This window comes from Excalfactoria chinensis, chromosome 1 (assembly GCF_039878825.1).
Source record: "Excalfactoria chinensis isolate bCotChi1 chromosome 1, bCotChi1.hap2, whole genome shotgun sequence".
In the NCBI taxonomy this organism is placed as follows: domain Eukaryota; kingdom Metazoa; phylum Chordata; class Aves; order Galliformes; family Phasianidae; genus Excalfactoria; species Excalfactoria chinensis.
The window spans coordinates 163,961,554-163,982,052 of record NC_092825.1 but is presented as its reverse complement, the minus strand read 5'-3'; the positions used below and the strand labels follow the sequence as shown (position 1 = coordinate 163,982,052).

General features: G+C 41.4%; 1 long non-coding RNA gene across 1 annotated transcript; it reads right to left on the bottom strand.

Moving 5' to 3' along the window:
• Positions 1-1,509: 1,509 nt before the first annotated feature.
• LOC140265569 (uncharacterized) lies at positions 1,510-12,374 on the bottom strand. The gene is made up of 3 exons (XR_011906286.1): positions 8,023-12,374; positions 7,589-7,630; positions 1,510-2,497 (listed from the first exon to the last, which is right to left on the bottom strand). It is a non-coding gene; the product is annotated as an uncharacterized lncRNA (long non-coding RNA).
• Between the last annotated feature and the right edge of the window lie 8,125 nt (positions 12,375-20,499).

Genomic DNA, 20,499 nt, shown 5'->3' with positions numbered 1-20,499 from the left:
CGCGGCCTCCAGAGAGACGTCCCGGGCCGCAGCCGGCGGGGTCCGAGCTCACAGAGCGGCCGCCGGCCGTGCCTGCCCGCTCCTCGCTGCCCGGGAGCACCGAGCGCAGGGAGCGCCTGCCGGCATCGCTTTGGGCGGTGCGAACAGCCCTTGGCAGTAGCGGTGACGGGATAAAGACAAACCGCTCGCCTTTCCCCAAAGGCGCCTACCAGCCCTCGCCGCGGTAACGAAATGAGCTACACTGCTCTACATCCAAAACCTGGTTCTTACCTCATCACTTATTGCGGCCGGTAACGCAAGCGGCAGACGACGCTGCTGGAGCATCCACACGGTCCTGCGAGGTTCTGTAGCATTCTAAATGTGAAAATAATACCAAGCCTTGTGTTCCACAGCCCAATCCCTACCGAGACCTCGATGAATAGAAGGTCTTAAGAGAACACTCAACTACTGCACATCAGCACCACCAGTAACAAAGTTTAGGTATTAAACTATGGTAACCTCTACATTAATAACGCCATTACCTCTTCCTTGATCAGGCCATGGCTAATGGCACTCGCTAGCAGCAATGAGGCACTGTGAAAGGGGAATCCTCAGAGGACGTATCCGAAGTTCCCAACAAAACCAACTCCTCAATGATAACGCAGTGCAAGTTTCCATCTAGCACACACTGCTGAATTCCTCGTGAGAGGGAATCTTGGAGAACAGCAACCTACTAATGTTAGGCTTCTACAAATGGAAAGGGTACGAACACTGAGAAACTTATAAAAAAGCCCCAAACCCACATCTTAAAGTCATAATTGTACCGGTTACCAGCGCAGCCAGGTCTGAAGTCAATAAATTAGCACCCTCTGCTTCCTCTTTCTTTAGATAAAATGTGTTTAAAAAGATGCCAGCTGCGCTGCTATGAGCTCACCGTGGATGCTTTCACACCGGGATGGTTCAATTCTCTACTTGTTTGCATCTGCTGGGTGGAACAAATCATTTTCATAGAACCACAGGTTCGTTAGTTGGAAAGAATTAGTTGGAAACCATTAGGTAGGAAAGATCATTTAGTCCAAACGTCCATCATCAATATTGCCCGCTAACCACGTCCCTCAGTGCCGTATCTCCCAGGGATGGTATCTCCCACCGCCTCCCTGGGCAGCCCATTCCAGTGCCTCACCACTCCTTCCAATACCTTTTGTTCCCTAATATCCAACCTGAATGTCATTGTATGTACCAGACGGGATGGAGTACAGCAACGCTTTCAGCTTCCATACACCAGTGACTGGTCTCAGTGTCACTCTGACCTTTGTGTTATATTAGATGATACGAAACAAAAATTGCTGTTTTTTCTTCACTAGCTTACTTCTTTCAATATACATATACACACAGTGCCATTAAGTCCCACGGAAGCAAGCTACAGGTTCTGCAGAGGCTAAAATAGGTTCTTGTTTAGGAAGCTGGCAACACGTCATAAAATGCAGCAAGCTAAAGCTGTTCAGCCTCATATATATGATGTTAGCCGTCTCCAAATAAGCATTTGAACAAGTATGTAGCATGGCAACTTTATTGTTCAAGAAATACATACCAGGGCTTCTCCTAAGTGTCATCCGAACTGCTCACCCTTTTCCTCTGATCATTCTTCCACCCAAGAAAACTCGGATCTCTCCTCACAGTCTTCCTAAGCAAGTGGGCCATCCATGGCGGAGGAATGGCTCCACAGATCGCACGCACTTTTACATGCCTTCCGATGGAAGATTTTAATTGTTTTTCACCTTATTCCCTTAGTTACTCCAGAGTTCACTAACTTCTGTTAATCCGGAGTCCGCTAACTTCTGTGCCCAAGCCACGTGCTGCTGCTTGGTTATGATCACTGCATCCCGGCTTCTTTCCTTCTGTAGCCGATGCTTCTTTTAAGGCACTGCTGGTGAGAAGGCAAACAAGTTCCAAACATTCTATCGCAGTTATCAACTGCTTGTCAAGGAGGGGTCGTGCTTTACAAAAGTCAAAGACCCTTCCGAACAATTACCCTAATTCAAAAACTCGTTTGCAAATAAGTGCTGGTGGAAACATGAAGATAGCAGTCCTGATATCTGAAATCATGTGAAACTACATCAAGAGTGAGGAACACTCGTGGTCTTGTCTCCATGGGGGTTGTTTTCCTTTTTGGCTGGTTTCTGTCTTGACGTTTAAAACTTGCCTTTACGCAGAATACAGTTAAAAGAAAAAACTGTAAAAAGAAAAAGCATAAGCATTTATTTGGCCTACTGTGCAACTGCTGCTAACTTTGCACATCCTGAACTTCTTTAAGCTTTCCTTCTGTGCAAACATGACCCGCAGGGAAGGAATTAGAAGCATTTATCCTCAGCCGTTGTGTAGAACCAAAAGGTGAGCAATGAGGGGATTCTGATGATGTGACATGCTCCGGTAAAGGCTTCTCTCCATCTCTGCTATTCATCTCCTAAGGCCGGTGCATGTTTCTGTACCCCAAGTGGGCGGCTTCTGCTGCCCTGGACTACAGAAGTAAAAAGAATGTATTAATTAGTTTCAGAATCCAGTTTATATATATATGTACAGATAAAACAATCTATAACAGAAGCAGTACACGTTTCTCCTCTTGTTCATGCCACGCCACATCTCTTCCAACACGTTGTACACATGCCTTCTTCTGCAAACTCTTTTAAAATCAAAATCTGCTCTAAATTACGGCCCATATAACGAGTGCAGCCACTGAGATCACTTGGACAACACGGGCCACCTCAGAACTCACACAAAGAGGCCGTCGCGTTCTAACATCACAACACAATCGATGTGGAAAAAATGCAAGTAGCTGCACAGGAAATTTCAAAACCCTCCTTAAGTAATTCTGATGTTTTGCAAACTGGGGTATGCTTTAGGAAAAGGATTGGATGCTGCATTGCAAGGGAAGAATAAGGCCATGTTTTCTACAATACTTCAGTTTTCAAACTACTTTGTTCCTTCACAGTATCCCTTGTAGCTAATTACTCCACAAACAGCAGGAAGATTTGTAAGGAGCCTGTTGGTTCAACTGCTTCCTCCATGAGCTTGGATGGAAACATCAGCTATATATTTCTTCAGTGTTTCTCAAAACACCCTTTTGTTTTCCATTTTCTTTAGAGTTCAGAGAGAGAATCAAGAGAAAGGCTCCTCCAAAGACAGAACCGTTCTTCAAAGCAGCGTGTTTCTAAGTAATAACAGCAAAGTTCCTATTAAATGAAAGTGAAAACAATTTACCTAAAGATATGCTCCCACTTCAAAACACCCTCTGCGCAGATCATAACTTAAGACTTCTAGCAAAGCCAAGCAACGACAGAGAATCCCAAGTTAGGGAATAGAAACCACAGAGAACATCTGGTTGACAGTAATCAAGGGACAGGTGCAGAGTGGGTATCTGCTTCCTTCTCAGCTCCCCAATGACTCTGTGATACACACTGAGGAGGCTCAGTGTGTTTCAGGAGGAAATTCCAGTCTAGGCCTGAGAAAGACTCTGCCCATCTGTGCTCTGTGGTTGCTGACAGAGGTGAGAAAAGGAACTTGCATCAGCTCCATGAGACAAGGGAACGCTGCAGGATGGGGCAGCACACTTCTCTTCAGGTTAAGAAGTTACTGTGCAGTGTCACCACCTTCTAAAGCAGCTACTGCATTCTGTGAGGAACACTGCAGGCCCTACGGTATTTTTGGCTGGAAGGCAAATGGTTTCATAGCTTGCTTTGACAATAAAGAGATCCAGCGTCACCAATGGAACTCAGGATTTAGACTGTCATTTTAGAGCACGTCCAGTCCTACAGGAGAGTAGGCTGTTCACAGTACGCTCAGAAAGAAGCACTACCCGCATTCACCCTCTTCCTGAGGCTGCAGTGCCAGCTCCTAAGCAGCCCATACGAACATAATTCTCCGTTGTCTATTAAATGCAGACTTATAACCAGTATTTTTTTTCCCCATTCCCTCAGCGTTACTTCTGGAAGAGATTTCCATTCAAAGAAATGAGACATAGCACGTCTGTAAGTAGCAGTACTGCATGGAATGTGCTTTACCTTTCTGGCTAGATTTGTTCAGATTGCACAAAGTAATCTGCATATGTTGCCAGGTCTATTTTATTAGTGAGCATTATCTAGAGAACAGGGTTTCAAAGGGCCATGTGTCCTTTCTACATGGATGAGTGGTTGGCTATTCTATGAGAGAAGGAGCAGCCAAACCTCAGAAGGCTAAAGGAAAATGGTCTGGGAGAAGCAGCCAGGGAGCAGGGATGGGACCAGTACCACTGCACTGATTTCCTTAGCAGGCTTCATTTGTGAAACAGCTGATTTTTGTTGACATGCGAGCCCTGCAGACAATCCCATCATTTCTATAGCTGATCTTAAATCAGGGTAAGTACTTACACAGTGTTCTCATCCATACAATGGACAACATTTAAGCTTTGTAAGCTTTTTGAGGAATTAATAGATACAAAGTATTCAAGAAAATATATTTCATAGCACAGGTTTACACCCGCACTGTTCAGCACAAGAAGTGGGCAAAACAGATGAAGATGCATTAGTTATAGACTTTTCTTCTGATGACCATTATATCACAGTGAAAATGTGTACAGACAGCAAACATTTCACAGTGATGGTAACGGAAATTATAAGTCCTTTAGCATCTTATTCCTTATGTATCAGCATACAACTTCTTTAAATGCTTCTGTGAAGCTTGCAATGCAGTTTCAGGTGGGAACTGTGCTCAGCTCCTGCAGCAAAAGGAGTTCAAGAAACGTTCCTCCAGGACTACACTACTTCTGAAATCGCTGACCTGTTAAGATGTTTGCTTTTCTGAGAGCACAACACGCAATGCAACATCCACTTCTCCCCTTCAACTTTCTGGAACCACTATATAGAATATTCAATTCCTTTCCACAATCTCCAGGCCATTTATGTGACCACACTCTCAAGTCCGCAGTCAAGGTAAAAGTTATCAGCTGCAATGTTTGCTTCTGTTGAACCTAAGATGCTGCTGTCCACCATTACAGACAGTCTCCTCTAAAGGTATTAGTACTCAGTCACCCTCGGTCCTGTCAAGAGGCACAGAAACCTCTGGTGCTGCCACTGCCACTACGCTTCTACATCAGAACAGGCAGAATTCAACCAGGCCTAAGGTGATGAAAAATAGCGGAGACCACCTTCCTTCCTTTTTCATCCAGTCCAAAACACTCAGAAAGATACGTACCATTGCATCTGGGAATCCTTTAGATGGCCTCAATACTGCATGTTAATATTGTAAAGATTCCTTGAACCAGGTATAGTAGTGGGACAGAGGTACTATTAACTCATGTATCTTTTCTGAAAATGCACAACAAGCAAATGTAACCCTGACCTGTACCCTGATCCTTTATACAGAACTCTATCCATTATCTACAACACGGGCTAAACCATCTATTTCTGAACATGTAGCAGGCACCTAAACACCAGTACAGTCCCTGATATTGGAAATCCTAGCAGTGTTATCTGCACACGGCAAGGAAATGATGTGAATTTATAGGATGCTGATATCCAGAGAAATAGGAGATGCAGTACAAGAGCATCCACAGCAATGTATGGACCCGCACTGAGTATAAGCAGTTACAGGAACTGCTAGGAGAAACAAATATTAGCTTACTGCTTTAAAAACAAGGAACCTGCGTAGTCTGACAGAATGTCTTGCCCTTTAGCTGAATACAGCCAAATATATATGATTGTCACCGGGAAGTATCCATCTCTTCCTTGACAACACAATGCTAGAAAATGAACTGTTTCTCATTTTTACAGAGAACTTCCCCGTCTTCAGCAACTTGCTACCTTCCTAATGAGGTACAGTGCTCAAGAGAGATTACAAGTACTACAGAATATCAAAAGCAGTCCTTACAGTGAGAAAACCATGGCGTTTGGTTACTGTTTTACTGGCACTCTAGGATTCAGAGTTGTCGAACACCTATGGCATGCTCTATTATATGCTGTATTACAGCTCTGCAGCACTGCTCATTTCAGCATTTACTGAGTGAATATAAGCAAGCAGTCACAGGTTACTAAAATCTTTACTGGACAAGCACTCACTGAGTAGCACCTTCCTCAGTATGCAGCTACTAAAACCCCTCCAAGCTCCACACAGCATCAGGGCTCAGCAGGGGACAACCTCTACCCCAAACTGTCTTGTGCTACCAAAACCTCAGCACTGACTTCTTGGTAAACATAAAACCGTCGCATCTATTTAGATGCGACTTTCCAAGATGCGACTTTCCAAGACCATTTGTCTTTCTATACACATACTCTTATAGAAGTCAAAAAGCAAGACAGTTCCAAGAGAAAGTCAACACGGTGACCTCAGATTTGTCTAAGACACAACACAGACAAACTCGCATTAAAATTATCCATGGCACCATTTAAACAGTCTCTGGTTCAACTTCATGCAAATCTGATGGTTTCCACGAGGGTTAAGGGTGGATCTGGGAGCGTGGATTCTGACAGATGCTGATATGCATAAAAGCCAAAAAGGTCAAGATGCTTTGACTGCGCAGGTATTAGATTAGACCCCTTTAAGGCAATTTTAACTCACCATTTTACTGAAATATGAATAAAAATCAAGACGAAGAGCAGCAGTAAAACTTTCAAGAACTTCCTTGAAGGTGAGGATTTTCATTGTTTGAAGTCTTACATGGCATAATGGTGATTGATTTCCTAACACAATTCTTGATACTATCTTATTTCTTCTATTACAGCGTAACATTCAGGTCATGTAACTGTTCTAGGGTTTCTGAATATAATAAACAACTGACTATTCACAGAACTAAATGGATGTAAAGGATGCATATATTCACACCCATTCACTTATTTCCAGTAGCCCAGACAGTCTGTTACTCACAAAAGGTCCGTATTCAATCCTCCAAAATTTTTACAAGAATAAATACAGGTCACGTTGTCCATAGTACTTCAGGTTTTGAGCTACGATCCTTTTCCAAGATGTTATTACTTCCATCTCCTTAAAACCCTCAGCACAAACACTTTTGAAGCCTCTCCTGCACACTCTTTCCCTGAATCAACAGACCTTCCAAAGCTTATGAAACATTTCCATTTTTAATAAAACAATCCATCCTCTTCTGTTCAATAATTATACACCCAAAAGTACTGAAGTCATTAAACAGATGTTTATTTTACTTGTCCTTGAAAAAACATAAGTTTCTCACCATACCAGCATAGGAGTAACTAGTGACGTAACTACTTTGGCACATGCAACTAGTGAAATACAATTTTACGTTGGTTTTTTTTTTCTAATAGAAAAAATAGAGATAGAAAAGAGACATAAAAAATAATCCAGGGATGTGGAAAAGAAAATGCAATGAACACCATACAGACCTTTAGCTTTAAGGAAAAAAAAATAGTTTGAGAAGTAAACTGATTACAGTGTAAAAGAACCTTCCTGGAGAGAAAATAGCAACTACTAAAAGAGCTCTTTAATCTATCAGAGAAAGGCATAACAAGAATCAATGACTGGAAGCTGAAGGCAAACAAATGCGAATGGAAATAAGGTAGAAAATGTTTAGCAGCAGGCACGATTACCACTTGGATTATCCCAGTACCTGGTAGCCAAGTCATGGAGCAGGGCTCCCTCACAGCGGGTGCTTAAAAAAGAAGAGAAAGAAAGAAAGAAGAAAAATGAAATCTAGAAAAGGAAAACAACCCCTGCCAAAAGGTTACCACCAGCACATGAGATGAAATAACACAATAAAATCAATCACAATATTACCCAATAGGACAGGCAACATTTTCAGGGTATGGTTTCAAGATACAAAGCGCTGGGCTGAGGTACCAGCTTGAGGTGTGCTGCCTTGCCAACTGATCGTCCCCACAACTCCTTTACAGCAGTGAGAAAGACTGATTCATTTAAAAGGGGTGTTAAAAGCAGGGCTTCCTTTTTTTTCTTTACAACAAAATGCCAGTGGAACTGAGGTAATTTTGCAAGTGTTCTGATTTTAATGAATTTCAATGAATGCCTTGACCAAAATTTTCCTACCTGTGTATCTCAGTATCAACTACAGGGCTGTTTACAGGGCATTTGAATTTGCTTCTTTGCTTGTGGGTAAAATCTGCATAACCTGGAGGAAAATATCCAAAAGCAAAGCATGAGGTTGTTTCATATTCCTCACAGAAAATTACTAGTACAGTCATCAAATCTGTAAGGATAAGGCAGAACATCACCTGAAATTAAAACAGAATCACAGAGGGGCCTGGATTGAAATGGACTTCAGGGATCATGAAGCTCTAGCCCCCCTAACACAGGCAGGGCAGCCAACCTCTAGATCTAATACTAGACCAGGCTGCCCAGGGCCCCATCCTGGCCTTGAACACCTCCAGGGACAGGGCATACACAGCCTCTCAGGGCAGCCTGTTCCAGCACCTCACCACTCTTGTAGTAAAGAACTTCCCCCTGACATCCAACCTGAATCTTCCCTCCTTCAACTTAAAACCATTTCCCCTTGTCCTGCTGTTACCTACCCTTTCAAAGAGTTGACTCCCCTCCTGTTTGTAGGCTCCCTTTAGGTACTGAAACCTAGCTCATGGCCCAGAAAACTTCTCTGGCACAAAGCAAACAAACCAACCAACCCAAATAAACATACTGACAACCCTCCTCCTACCCTCCAAGAAAAATAACACACACAAAATCAACCTTATCATCCTTATCAATTGTAGTCTAAAAGATAAAGAGATTAACCTGTGTTTCCTGATGCCACTTCTACGCCAGCAGGGCCTACACGCCACCTGTGGTAGTTTACATTCAAAACACTAGACAGGGAAACAGTTACAACTATACATAAAATCATTCTTTATTTTTTTTCTCCTTTTTAAAAATATTCTAACCCAGCTTCTTATAGCTGTAATTTGAAATAGCATTTCATTGCAAAGGTTAAATACTTAATAGCTTTAATATTTGGCCTCATCCGTTCTGTTCAAGTTTTCCACAGGACCGTGGCTGCCCTGTGTGTGCGGGACACACGCTGCTCAGGAAATGAATCAGGGTTGTGCATCAAATTAGATTATTTATAGGTTCCTATATGTGTTTGCTCTACAAGTTGTGCAGAGAAGAAGACGGACAACTGCAGGAAGAGAGCAGCGGGTGTGTGGTTAAGGCAGTTGAATGCCACACAGGAACATTCAGTTCTCTCTGCCATACGCTTCTGCTAAGAAGGAGCAAGTCAGACCAAACACCTTGGCAGACGGCCACCAACACCGTGTTCCTCATTTTCTGGGAGTCCAAACTGAAACACCTTAGGCCTTGTGTGTAGAAATAGGATCAAATCGATTAGAACGACAACTTTGGCTTTTGTGGAAGAAATGGAGCTGGAGGCGTGAGGTTGAAGCGCTGGAGGACTCGACCGATAACCCTGACTTTACTACTGACTGAACAGTTGTTTTCTCCTTTGTAAAGCAAAACAGCAGTGCTATTCCTGTTGTATTGGAATATGCAAAATGTTAAATAATTCAAAGCTCTTAGGTATAATTTTAATATACCTTAAAAAAAGAGGGGGGGGGTGAAGGGGGTGGGGAGGGAGATATTCCTGATTCTCTGTATACAGAGAAAGCGTTGGATATTTTCAACCACTACTTTTCCTACATTGGTACGTGTTTACATTAAAAAGTCTATATGATATAAATACTTAGATATCTATTTTTCCCCTCTAACTCTATTTGCAAAGTCCTTTCTAGTTTGTACTGGGGCTATCTAACCTCAATGAAACTGTAATAGTCACATGGAATAGGACAGGAACAGCAGCCCATGTAGTTAAAAGACATTATCCAGTTCACAAAAATAAGTAAGTCTTCACTCTCAGCTGTAGATTATGACATGCAACTGCATCCACAAAAATAGAAAAGCAACAGGAGAGCTAGTAAAAGTTACTGCCTTTTCCTGCTTATTTTATTGATCTGCATCACAGTGTATCATCATATCGAAAGCTTTTAGTAATAGCAGGCCACTAAGAAAATAGCACATTGCAAAATAAAATGAATGTATTTTGCGTCCAAAGAACAAGAAACAAATCTACCAGCATCCTTAAATTGCCCTGAATAGAGTCCCAGTAGTTAACTTTAGAACCTAAGGTAAAAGAAACACCACAACCTGTGAAAACACAGGTGATTATCTCCTCCATTTTAGGTAGGAAGCCATGACATGTAAAAATGCAACACCAATCACATCAATCGGGAGTTTCTGATACATGACACAACAGAAATATTTTAACTGCCTGACAACATCCAGAGAACACTGTATGCAAATGGTACTAAAGTAGATGTGCCTAAGTCTCAAAGACAACACCTCTTTAAAGGACAATTATAATGAATTAGAAGCAAGCAGACACGGAAATGAAATAAAAATTTACATTTAGGCCTAAAGTCAGTTCTTCAGAGTAGGAACTTCCAGGTACTCATGTTGCATTAACTCAACCAGGCCCCATGGCTCTCAAGATCCGTTTGACCAGAGGCAGAATTAGGGCCTAACTACTCAAAGAGAAAAAGGATGAATCAGGTGTCACATCTCACAGCTATAATCAAAGAGACACCAAACTAGGCCCAGGAAACTAATATAAAATTCACATTTTTTGCCACAATGTGCTGCATTCAGCTCCAGAGCGTACACCAGGAGGTTTATATAGCATTACCTGATGGCAGTAAATTCCCCTCCTGGCAAATGTGGGTACCTGCAGTGCATGCGCTCACCTCCTGAGTACTGCTGATATTTTTATTTACATGTAATTTATTTTATTATTTTAAATAAACGACAGTGCCGTACAATCAATAGAGGGGATATTTTTATATTAATCATCAACACCTCATTCCTAAGCGTGTAGATTTTTAGCCTCTTAGTAATGTGGTGGCAAAAAGTAAAATGAGGTAATCTTACCGTATTTTAAAACACTGTAAAACTGACAGAAAGTAATATTAGTGCTATAAAAACACTCACTTTCGTGCCCATCTGAAGGCTGTGAGAAGTTCTAGCTTGGCAGTGAGTTAGATGAAGTCACTTTTTTGTGCTCCCTAACATACTAATAATAGCCCACGGTAGCACTCACCTAGTATAATATACAGTTGCCAGTGAGAAAAGGCACTGTCTCAGAAAAAACACCTACTTTGTAATGCTTCCTCACACTGAAATGTATAATAGGAATGAGTAACAGCAACAGTGAAGACACCACAGAAGTATCAGTTTAGGATGGACCGCCAGCACAGAGCCACTGTCTGTACTTTGGAATAGCATGTTGTCCTCCATTCAGCAACAGCGCTCATCACCCAGCAGACAGGGAAAAAGGAAGGGGGGGTTCTTTCCTTTAGTACAACAGTTATGCCCCTTCAGAGATCAGCACGTAAACAGGCAAATTCAACATAAACGTACCTTCCATCCAAATAAAGCATTCGGGCGAATCAGCTACTTCTGGTTACTTCTACATCTCCTAATAAGTTTCAGACAGATCCATTCTATGAAATGAGTTACTAAGTTAGAAAAAAATAATTCCAAACCCATGAAGATATAGACATCTGAAACTAACTGAAAGAGATGCTGATTTGTCTGTATCGCTGATGGAGAGATAAGAACTCATTATTTCCATTAGGAAAAAAAAATCTAAACAAAAATACATTCACTAAGCATGTCAACATTATGATACCCATTTTGCTGACATCCGGCACTGACATTACTTGGGTTGCTTATATAAGAGGAACCCGACACACACACAAGAGAGATGTGAATTCTGGAATTTGTGGGAAAGGCAATGTTTTTGTACTTATTGTGTTAGCTCAGGATAGATATATATATCAAATCTTTATTTCCATTTTAATGTTGAATTGATACTTGTATGCCACATACCTGTCACAAGTCTGTCCTTTATAAAGAACCTATAACGCCACATTTAGAATAGTGTCAGATTATGGTTATTTTATCTCAAGACAGGTATCTACCTGGCTGTCCCTCAATAAGCACATGGGGGATAAGGGGACAATGGGGGTTCAGCAGAAAGAAGCCTGACCTCCAGCTCTGTCTCTCCCCACACAGCTTCTGCATCCCACAGCTGGCACCCAGGCAGCACACACTGACTGTGCTGTTTGCCAGTGACTTCTGGAAGAGCAGGAAGTGCACTTGCTCAGGAATTTGCATGTGACAGCTTTACTTACCTGCCTACCACTGCTCCCCCTCTGAGCAACCCAAAATTATTGAAGGGCTTTTAATATCCAATTCCTTTGCAAAGGGTCACATTTCTGAGTAAAGCAATTTTTCAAGTTAATTTCCTAGAGCATACTACATATTTTAATACTTCACCTGACAACTAGACACTTAAGACTGTATTTCTTCTTCCTCTTGCAAAAATGCATTATCAGTTTGTAGTTCCAAAGCTAGCAATTCAAAATACGTCTTTCTTTCTTTTCAATCTAGACTAAAGTCATCTCTTTCTTGAGATAAGACCAGAAACAATTCACATCCATATGCTTCCATACTCATAAGACTACACACCAGCTGAAAATCAGCCAAGTGCAGATGTTAATTCCCTTGCCCTCTCCCTGATGTGCCATTTATCTGTGAGTTTAGGACTCATTGAGGAGGAAGGAAAAGGATCATTGCAATTGGTATAGGACCTGGCTATAAAGGCCTGAAGCAAACTGCCAGCTTCCTTCTGCTGAGGAGAATTCTTGCATGACCAGGCAGGACCAGAAAAAAGAACAGAATCAATGAATTGCCGAAGCCTCACTGAACTGCTACTGAAGTACAACAAAGTGAAGTTATCAGAAGGCTTGACTTCATAATTCAGATTTAAGGAAATTTCTGTATATAGTGTCCATTATTACAATCAGCCAAATTAAAAATCAGTGCTCCACTGCAAATGCATGATATACCTTCCTATGCTGTTCATCTCACTGTGACATTTCAAATAAACTACACGACTCAAGCCCCATCCTTCCTGGCAGGTGGACTACGTTCTGAGCTACATTATCTGGGAAGCAATCAGATGAGTGAAGGACCCCCATCAATTAAAAGTACAGTTATATCAGATGATAGCTCTTTAAGGTTTTCATATAAATGGCTTAATTGCTAGTGACATATATGCAGCTGCAGAGCTACGACATCACCCTGACTATTGCTCAGACGTACAGTGTTAGTATCATCTCAGGCCCAAAATTTACTCCACACATTCATATTTAATATTAGTATTTGGAGATACTTTCATTGTAACATTTACAGGACAATGCTTTTCTTAATTCTTCTAATCATCTAACGTATTCAATCAGGTTATCAGCACCACACCATCTTGATTTGGCCGGATCTTTCTGTGCTTTTGAGAAATGCAGCCTGACCTTCACTTGCATTCACACAAAATACTGCTACAAAGTCCCTTTTCCAAGTCAATCACTCGGAGAACAAGTCATGTCAGTGCCTCCACAGCTCTCCTCAGCTTCTCTGTTATTTGTCTTCATTTTCAAGGCCCTTCCTGGCTTATCACTACTGCACCTATTGTTCCTTAATCATCATCAGGAAGTCTGCTGTGGTATGTTTGTATTTGAAGCTAGGCCAATTTTCATAAAGCATAAAGCTGAAAAGATCATTAGATTACACAATTTAAACTGCTTATGCCTTGTTTGTCTAAAACACTTTCCAAAACCATCACAATTTTTATTGGAAAAAAAGAAAGAATAAAAAAGATTTGGAGAAAGTTCTTGTACCTCTTCCCTTCGTATCTCCCATCTGCCAGCCAGTGTTACGAGTCTAAATTCCAGCACCTCTATCACCCACGTTATATTTTCAAACAGACCTTTTATGCTTTTTCCTACTTTACACCTTACACTTTAGGGAAACTCCCTTAAATACCTGAAAATGTATTTGATAGCTTTTCTTCACCGCCCTCTCTGAAATTTACTAAGATGCCTATGAAGTACCTTCCCCGCTGCCTCCAAACAAGCAGTCACACTACTGCCTACAAGCAGTATTTGGCAAGAAGGCATGTACACCCCACCTAATTTTAAGTATCTAGACAAATATCAGATGTGGGAGACAGATCTTCCTATACAGTAAATGGAAAGACTCCTGTTGAAATCAATTTTGATGAAGGAATGCCTCATGTGTTCCAAACTGTCCTCGAAGGAAGTCTGTTTACAGTCTATTTAAATAAACTGGAGAAAGCCTGTGGAGATCAGCCTCTTGATTTACGTACACAAAGAGGATGCCCTCAACTTCTAATATTTCCCTTCTCATCTGTGTCTATCCTACTTTCAGTTCTATTATGTTTACGCTGCAAACTTTTAGGAACGTAGATATTCTTTTCAACCCAAGTTGGTGTAGGGCCTAGCACCACTGGAACATCCATGCCCAATTAACATTCATTTATTTCACAATAATACAAAACCAATCTTACAGTACTAAACAACATTGTCTTAATTATATGCTCAGGTATTGTTTATCATAAAGGTAAGCATACAAGCCATGTAGAAAATGCACAGTCATGCATCAGCTTTGTGATTTTCTTAATTTCTTAATGCTACCACAAAGAGCTGGAATATGTTCACAGCTGGCACCGGTTGACTTTCTCATTACTCTGAATGATGGGCAAATCCCCAGTACAATTCAAAACAGTGAAAGAGAAGAGAGAATGAAACACGGGAGATGGGAAAATATGGGAAGGTATACATGGATCCAGGATGTGTGTGCAGAACTTTTGGCAGAGAAAAGGGGTTTGCTGGAACAGAGCATGGAAACTCTTGTCATGTGAAACACAGATGGTGTAAGCAATCTTCCGAAACAACTGATGAGAGAATGGTAAAATACAGGTCTCAAAGTTAAGAAATGTAAGGAGACCCTTTGCATATGCAAAGAGTTCATGTCCCACAAAACGTGCTTTTCCCCTCTTAAACTTACCAGGCTTTAAATATGCCTTATTAAAAATGAGATTCCACTTACAGAAAGAAGGTCCTAAAAACCAAAATAAGGAAGCAAATCCTCAGGTGCACCTTATGTGCTCTCATTCTCCAAAAAAAACATGTTTTGTACTGGGAAAAAAACAAAAACATCATGAAGAAACAACGCAGTTCAGTAAGATACTACAGCAAAACAGGAGTCTTCCAGACAACTTTGGAAATCAAATTCAAGTACAAACAACCAGCAAAAAGCACACCAAGCATCATGCACAAAATCACCTGAATGGAATAATTAAGAATGCTGATCATCTAGTTCTTGCTCTGGATCTATTCATTCAGGTAACAGGAAAGTTCTTCCAAAGCCCAGAGTAAGAGAAGTATTCTCCCTAAGCAAGCAAACAAAATCACCCCTCAGACGCAGACAGTAACAGAAGAGAAGAAACACATTAAAATACTGGTTTATGTGATCATTTTCATTATAATCATTTTTATTAGTGTCAAAGAGTTAACTTCAAAGTGTCTCATAATAATGGTTTTGTTCTTCTGTTATGGCATCAATCATCTAGAAAGTGGCACGCGTTAGTAGTATTGTAATTAAGTTGCAGCTATTTAGGCTACTTGGAATAAAGGAAAACAATCTAACTAAAGTGAACTAAAGGGACACAAAAATGCCAAATCAAATTGGAACAATGATAGATAACAAACTCATATTAAAACGGGAAAAAAAAGCAAGAGAAAATCTGTTTTTATGGGGTTTCAAATTAACAATGCAAGTGAAGGAAACTTAGCGATGTCAAACTCAGTGTATTAGGCTAGAGAAAGGCAACAGTTACCTACAAAATCCCAAAGTTGAGTTCACACTCAGTCTCATACTCTCTTATCATCTTGTGAACTCAAATGGTGTGTCCAGGATAACTTGTGTGGAAAATAAGGGCTGTCAGCTACTGAGGCTTCACCACACACAACAAAGAATTGTTCCTTGCTAGCAGTAACAAGCTAGATTTTTGAGCAGATCCTTTAGGAATCATCAACTATGACAGGATAGTTTTTGCCTCAGCATCTTGCTTACCACAAGTCATAGGCCAGGTTGCTGCCCACTAAGATAGTTCTCCTTGTTTGGAATATAGGTCTGAAATGTACATCTGCAGTCCCTCTTCCTATCCAGAAAAAGAACAGCACACAAGTTACACTACAGCCTTGTTGCCTCCTCCTGATGTTAGGGACACAAGGACTTCTGCTGGCAAATGATCGGTGCCGTGGCACACAGATACTGCTGAGAACGGTGTCCTGGAAACCATGCCCTTCATTATCAGTCTGTGGCATTTGTTTAACCCTTTATTTTGGTTTTTCTTTATGCTTGCACACACATTTCTATCCCCACTGCATTCACATCGATCTTAACACTTCTGATACAAATCTCTGCATTATAGCAATCAATCCTGTGACTTTACCAGAAAAAAACCCACATGCAGTACGTCTCCCCCTCTCCAAAAGGATACGTGAAAAGTGATATGAGATCAAAGGTGAACACTGGTAAGCACTGGGACAAACTGGGCCGTTTAAATTCAAGGGTGTTACGAGTAGACATCATCAAGAAACAAAACCTCCAGTGAGGTCCTATCAGATGCTGCTATGCTTGCTATCTTACAATACAAGAAGCTTTTGAGGTGAGGAAAATTCAGAGCTGACCAGAATCACATCACATCTGTAATTTATCCATGTTAATTATCAAGGAGATTGAAAGTTATTAATATAAATCAAATGTCCCTATTAACGACAGTCAGACTAAACAAGTTTCCACATAAAGAAATCTGGACAAACCGTCTTTGGAATTAACATCAACTGACAAAATGGGATGTAGTTACCAAGAAATGGACAGCTGTACCATGGCTTACAGCAGTGTGACAATTCCTGTGTTAAAAAAAACAACTTTAAGAAAAGGAATAGCAAGTCTTCCATTATTAATTTCTTATTCACAATATCAGAGTTTTCTTATAGTTTGCACTAAATGTTATTATTAGCTCGGTGAGACTTCTTCCACATTGTCTGTGAAGGTGAAGGGAAGAAATGTTAAAGAAGTGACCAGGGTGGAACATAGAATCATAGAATCATAGAATTACTCAGGTTGGAAAAGACCTTGAAGATCATCAAGTCCAACCGCAGCCTCAAACCTCTGCTAAATCATATCCCTGAGTACCACATCCAAACGGCTCTTAAACACATCCAGGGATGGCGATTCAACCACCTCCTTGGGGAGCCCATTCCAGTACCTAACCACCCTTTCTGTAAAGAAGTTCTTTCTAATATCCAACCTAAACTTGCCCTGGCGCAACTTGAGGCCATTTCCCCTCGTCCTGTCACAAGTCAGTAGTGAGAAGAGACCTGCCCCACTCTCACTGTAAGAACCTTTCAGGTACTGGAAGACGGCAATAAGGTCTCCCCTCAGCCTCCTCTTCCTCAGACTAAGCAGCCCCAGCTTCCTTAGCCTCTCCTCATAGGGCTGATTCTCCAAGCCCTTCACGAGCCTCGTTGCCCTTCTCTGGACCTGCTCCAGTACCTCCATGTCTTTCTTGTGCTGAGGTGCCCAAAACTGGACACAGTAAACATGCAGGGTTATACAAAGAAGTCTCTAGCAATGCCAAAGCGGGGATAAGACTTCATGGTTTAATAAGAGGCTGGGTCAGGTAAATAGGACAACAATAAATGGCTGAAGCAATCCACAGTGCAATAAAGGGAACAAATGAAGACTTGAGAAGACAGTAACAAAGATAGAAAAGTGAACCTGAAAGACAGCCTGGGAACTCTTTCTTGGAGAGAAAAAATGAAGCTGGTACGTGTGTGACAGAAACTGAGAAATGTGAACAGCTAAACTGGCTCTGTGTAGTGAAGCTGTGGGTTCGAGATGACCTTACACACTGACAGGAAAGCTGCCAGGCATAAAAGAAAGGCAACAGGTTGTAGGAAAGCAGGATATCATTTGTGAATCCAAAAGGCAACATCCCTTTCATCTGTGTTCCGAAAGCAGACCATTCAACAGCAGGAAATCAGAACATAACGCTTAACCCCCATTAATTTGCTCTGGTTTGCAAACCAATGGTTGCCAAATTAACAGTTTTTGCCTGTGATCATTTCAATGATAGACCTCATTGGCAATTTGCAGCCCCTTTCTAAAATAAAAGGGACATTTTGCTTTTCTAGATGCAGCTTAGAAATACGTACTGAATATTTCAAAATATACTCCACTGATTCCAATACTATGAAAGCTATTTACTTCATTATAAAAGATTTGGATGGAATGAGGCATTTCTGAACTTCTGTTTCATGATTAATGTACAGTATAAGCAGCCATTACTTTGAGACAGGTGCTACGGAAACCAAGTGTCAGGATATCAATCAGCTCCCACTTCACATTAATTCCAGTTTAATGACCAGAACTCTTAACAGCTTGTTTTAACTACTGATCTAAGAGGATTCCATCAGGATGCACTGCAGAAGCATCAGCACAGAGCACCCACTTTACTTTGCAGTGCATGTAGGTAGCATGGAGGCATCAAGCAGGAGTTATTTTACCATCAGCAAAGGTGTATTCTTAAACAAGAATATCTGGCACTGTACCTGTTGCGTTAACATGAGTGCATCCTATGCGCAAGCACAGCTCAAACCCACAGCCAGCTCTTGGTCCAACAGGTTGATGGCTGAACAGGCTACTGCAGTGCTGTTCTGCTGGCTGGCCCAAATCAATATTTGTCTCTGGTTTTGATGCAAGTGAGAGGAAACCGAGGCCACCTGAACATGCACATGTATGCTGGGTGAATGGTAGCACAGTATACAGCCTTGGGTGAAGTGCTGCCCAGGATAAAAGGGCTTAATGGTTCAGCACAGAAAGGAGGAGGTCAGAACATTCAGCACCTGACATGAACCTGTCTGCACGTCTACACAGCCCACTCACAGTCTCACATCACAGCTTTCCAATGTAAGCACAGAGCTCTGCATCTTCAGCATGCAGTACAGACAAAAAATGCATCTATGAAACAGGTGGAAAGGGAACAGGCTAAAAGGGCCCAGGCTGCAGCAAGGCTCCAGGACCTCTGCTGACAAAGGAGGAGGGATCTCAACAAACTAGAGATCCACAAACTGAGAGCACTCCAGGCAGAGCAGCCTGGGTTCATGCTCACAGATGTGGATGGAACACAACAGCACACCCGTTTCTGGTATCCTGCTGCTACTTATGTTTACTGAAAGCTGAATGGGGCCTGATACGATGGCAGCAACACTGTCCTCTGCTGAACTGCCCAAGTGGCAATTTCTGATGTATTTTATTTTCATCTGATGTATTTTCATTACTCTCCTGCCTATGCTTCAACGCTACTTGAAGATCAAACAGCAGCATTCTGTTACAGCTTTATTCCTCCTATACTCTCCTAGTGAGACATCCTTAAGTGACCCAGGATGACTTGGCTCGGGGGGCTGGAATTTGAAACAGGATTGACATTGCAGCTTTTATTGTCTTCCAGTATATCCCATGGAAGCTGTGGTGGCTTTTGTTGATAGCTGCGTGTAGTTTTCATTAACACATTACAGCCTTGCACCACAAACCAGAAGAGGGATGCAGATCAGATCTGCGTCAGCAGAATCAGTTAGGCACAGACATCTCCTCCTGATAACAAACATGGACATCCACAGAAAAGCTGACATGGTGTACAGCTGTGAGAAGCATCTTATGGTAAGACAACTCTTTAATATAAACATGTCTGTTTGCTTTGGCACATAGCAAGCCTAGTTGAATAGGACTGATAAATTAAAGGTACCTCACTCATAATGTATTTACTCTATAATCTGTCTCAGTATTATCAAACCCATAGCTCTGTCACCCAGAGAACAGACATGGAGCTATCTATGTATGTATTTTCAATATACAAACAATGGCGGCTTTTAGTTAACACTGCTCCTTAACACCTGGAGAAACAACCAACCAACACACGCACACACACACAAAACAGCACACCATCACCACCTGAAGATTCAAAACAACAACAACAAAAGTAAGCGTTTTAATACTCTCAGCGTCTGCATTTTGCAATCGAGGTACCGGAATGCAGGGTAAGGGAGGTGTAAGGAATGTAGGACAGGAACCCCAGAGCAGTTTTAGACCTGCTTTGTGCAGAGTTCCAATACAAAACTTCTGTAACATAAATGACGATGTGTGATGTCAATAGGTAAGGTTGCTTCTTTTTTGACATTTTTGTTAAACAAGGGAAGACTGAATTGGTAAGCAACCTGCAATGTGAGGAAAGCCAGGATAACCAGAGAGCAACTGGTTCACTATAATTAGTGTTTTCATGCTATCAGCTTGACAGAAACACTCCTGATTCTGTCTAAATCGTTACAAAAACAATGTGGCAATGCAAGTACTTCCATAATCTCTTCTCAAATAGTTCAGAAATGAATACACTGAAACCGTACTGCTTTACAAAACAAAGACACAGTTTCTCAGCTCTAACTTAGCCTCACAAGACAGATGTTGCCAAGATGCTGCCAACAACTCGCTAAATTAATTGTGTGAAAAAGAGCAATCAGAGTAAACTTTTGAAATAAAATA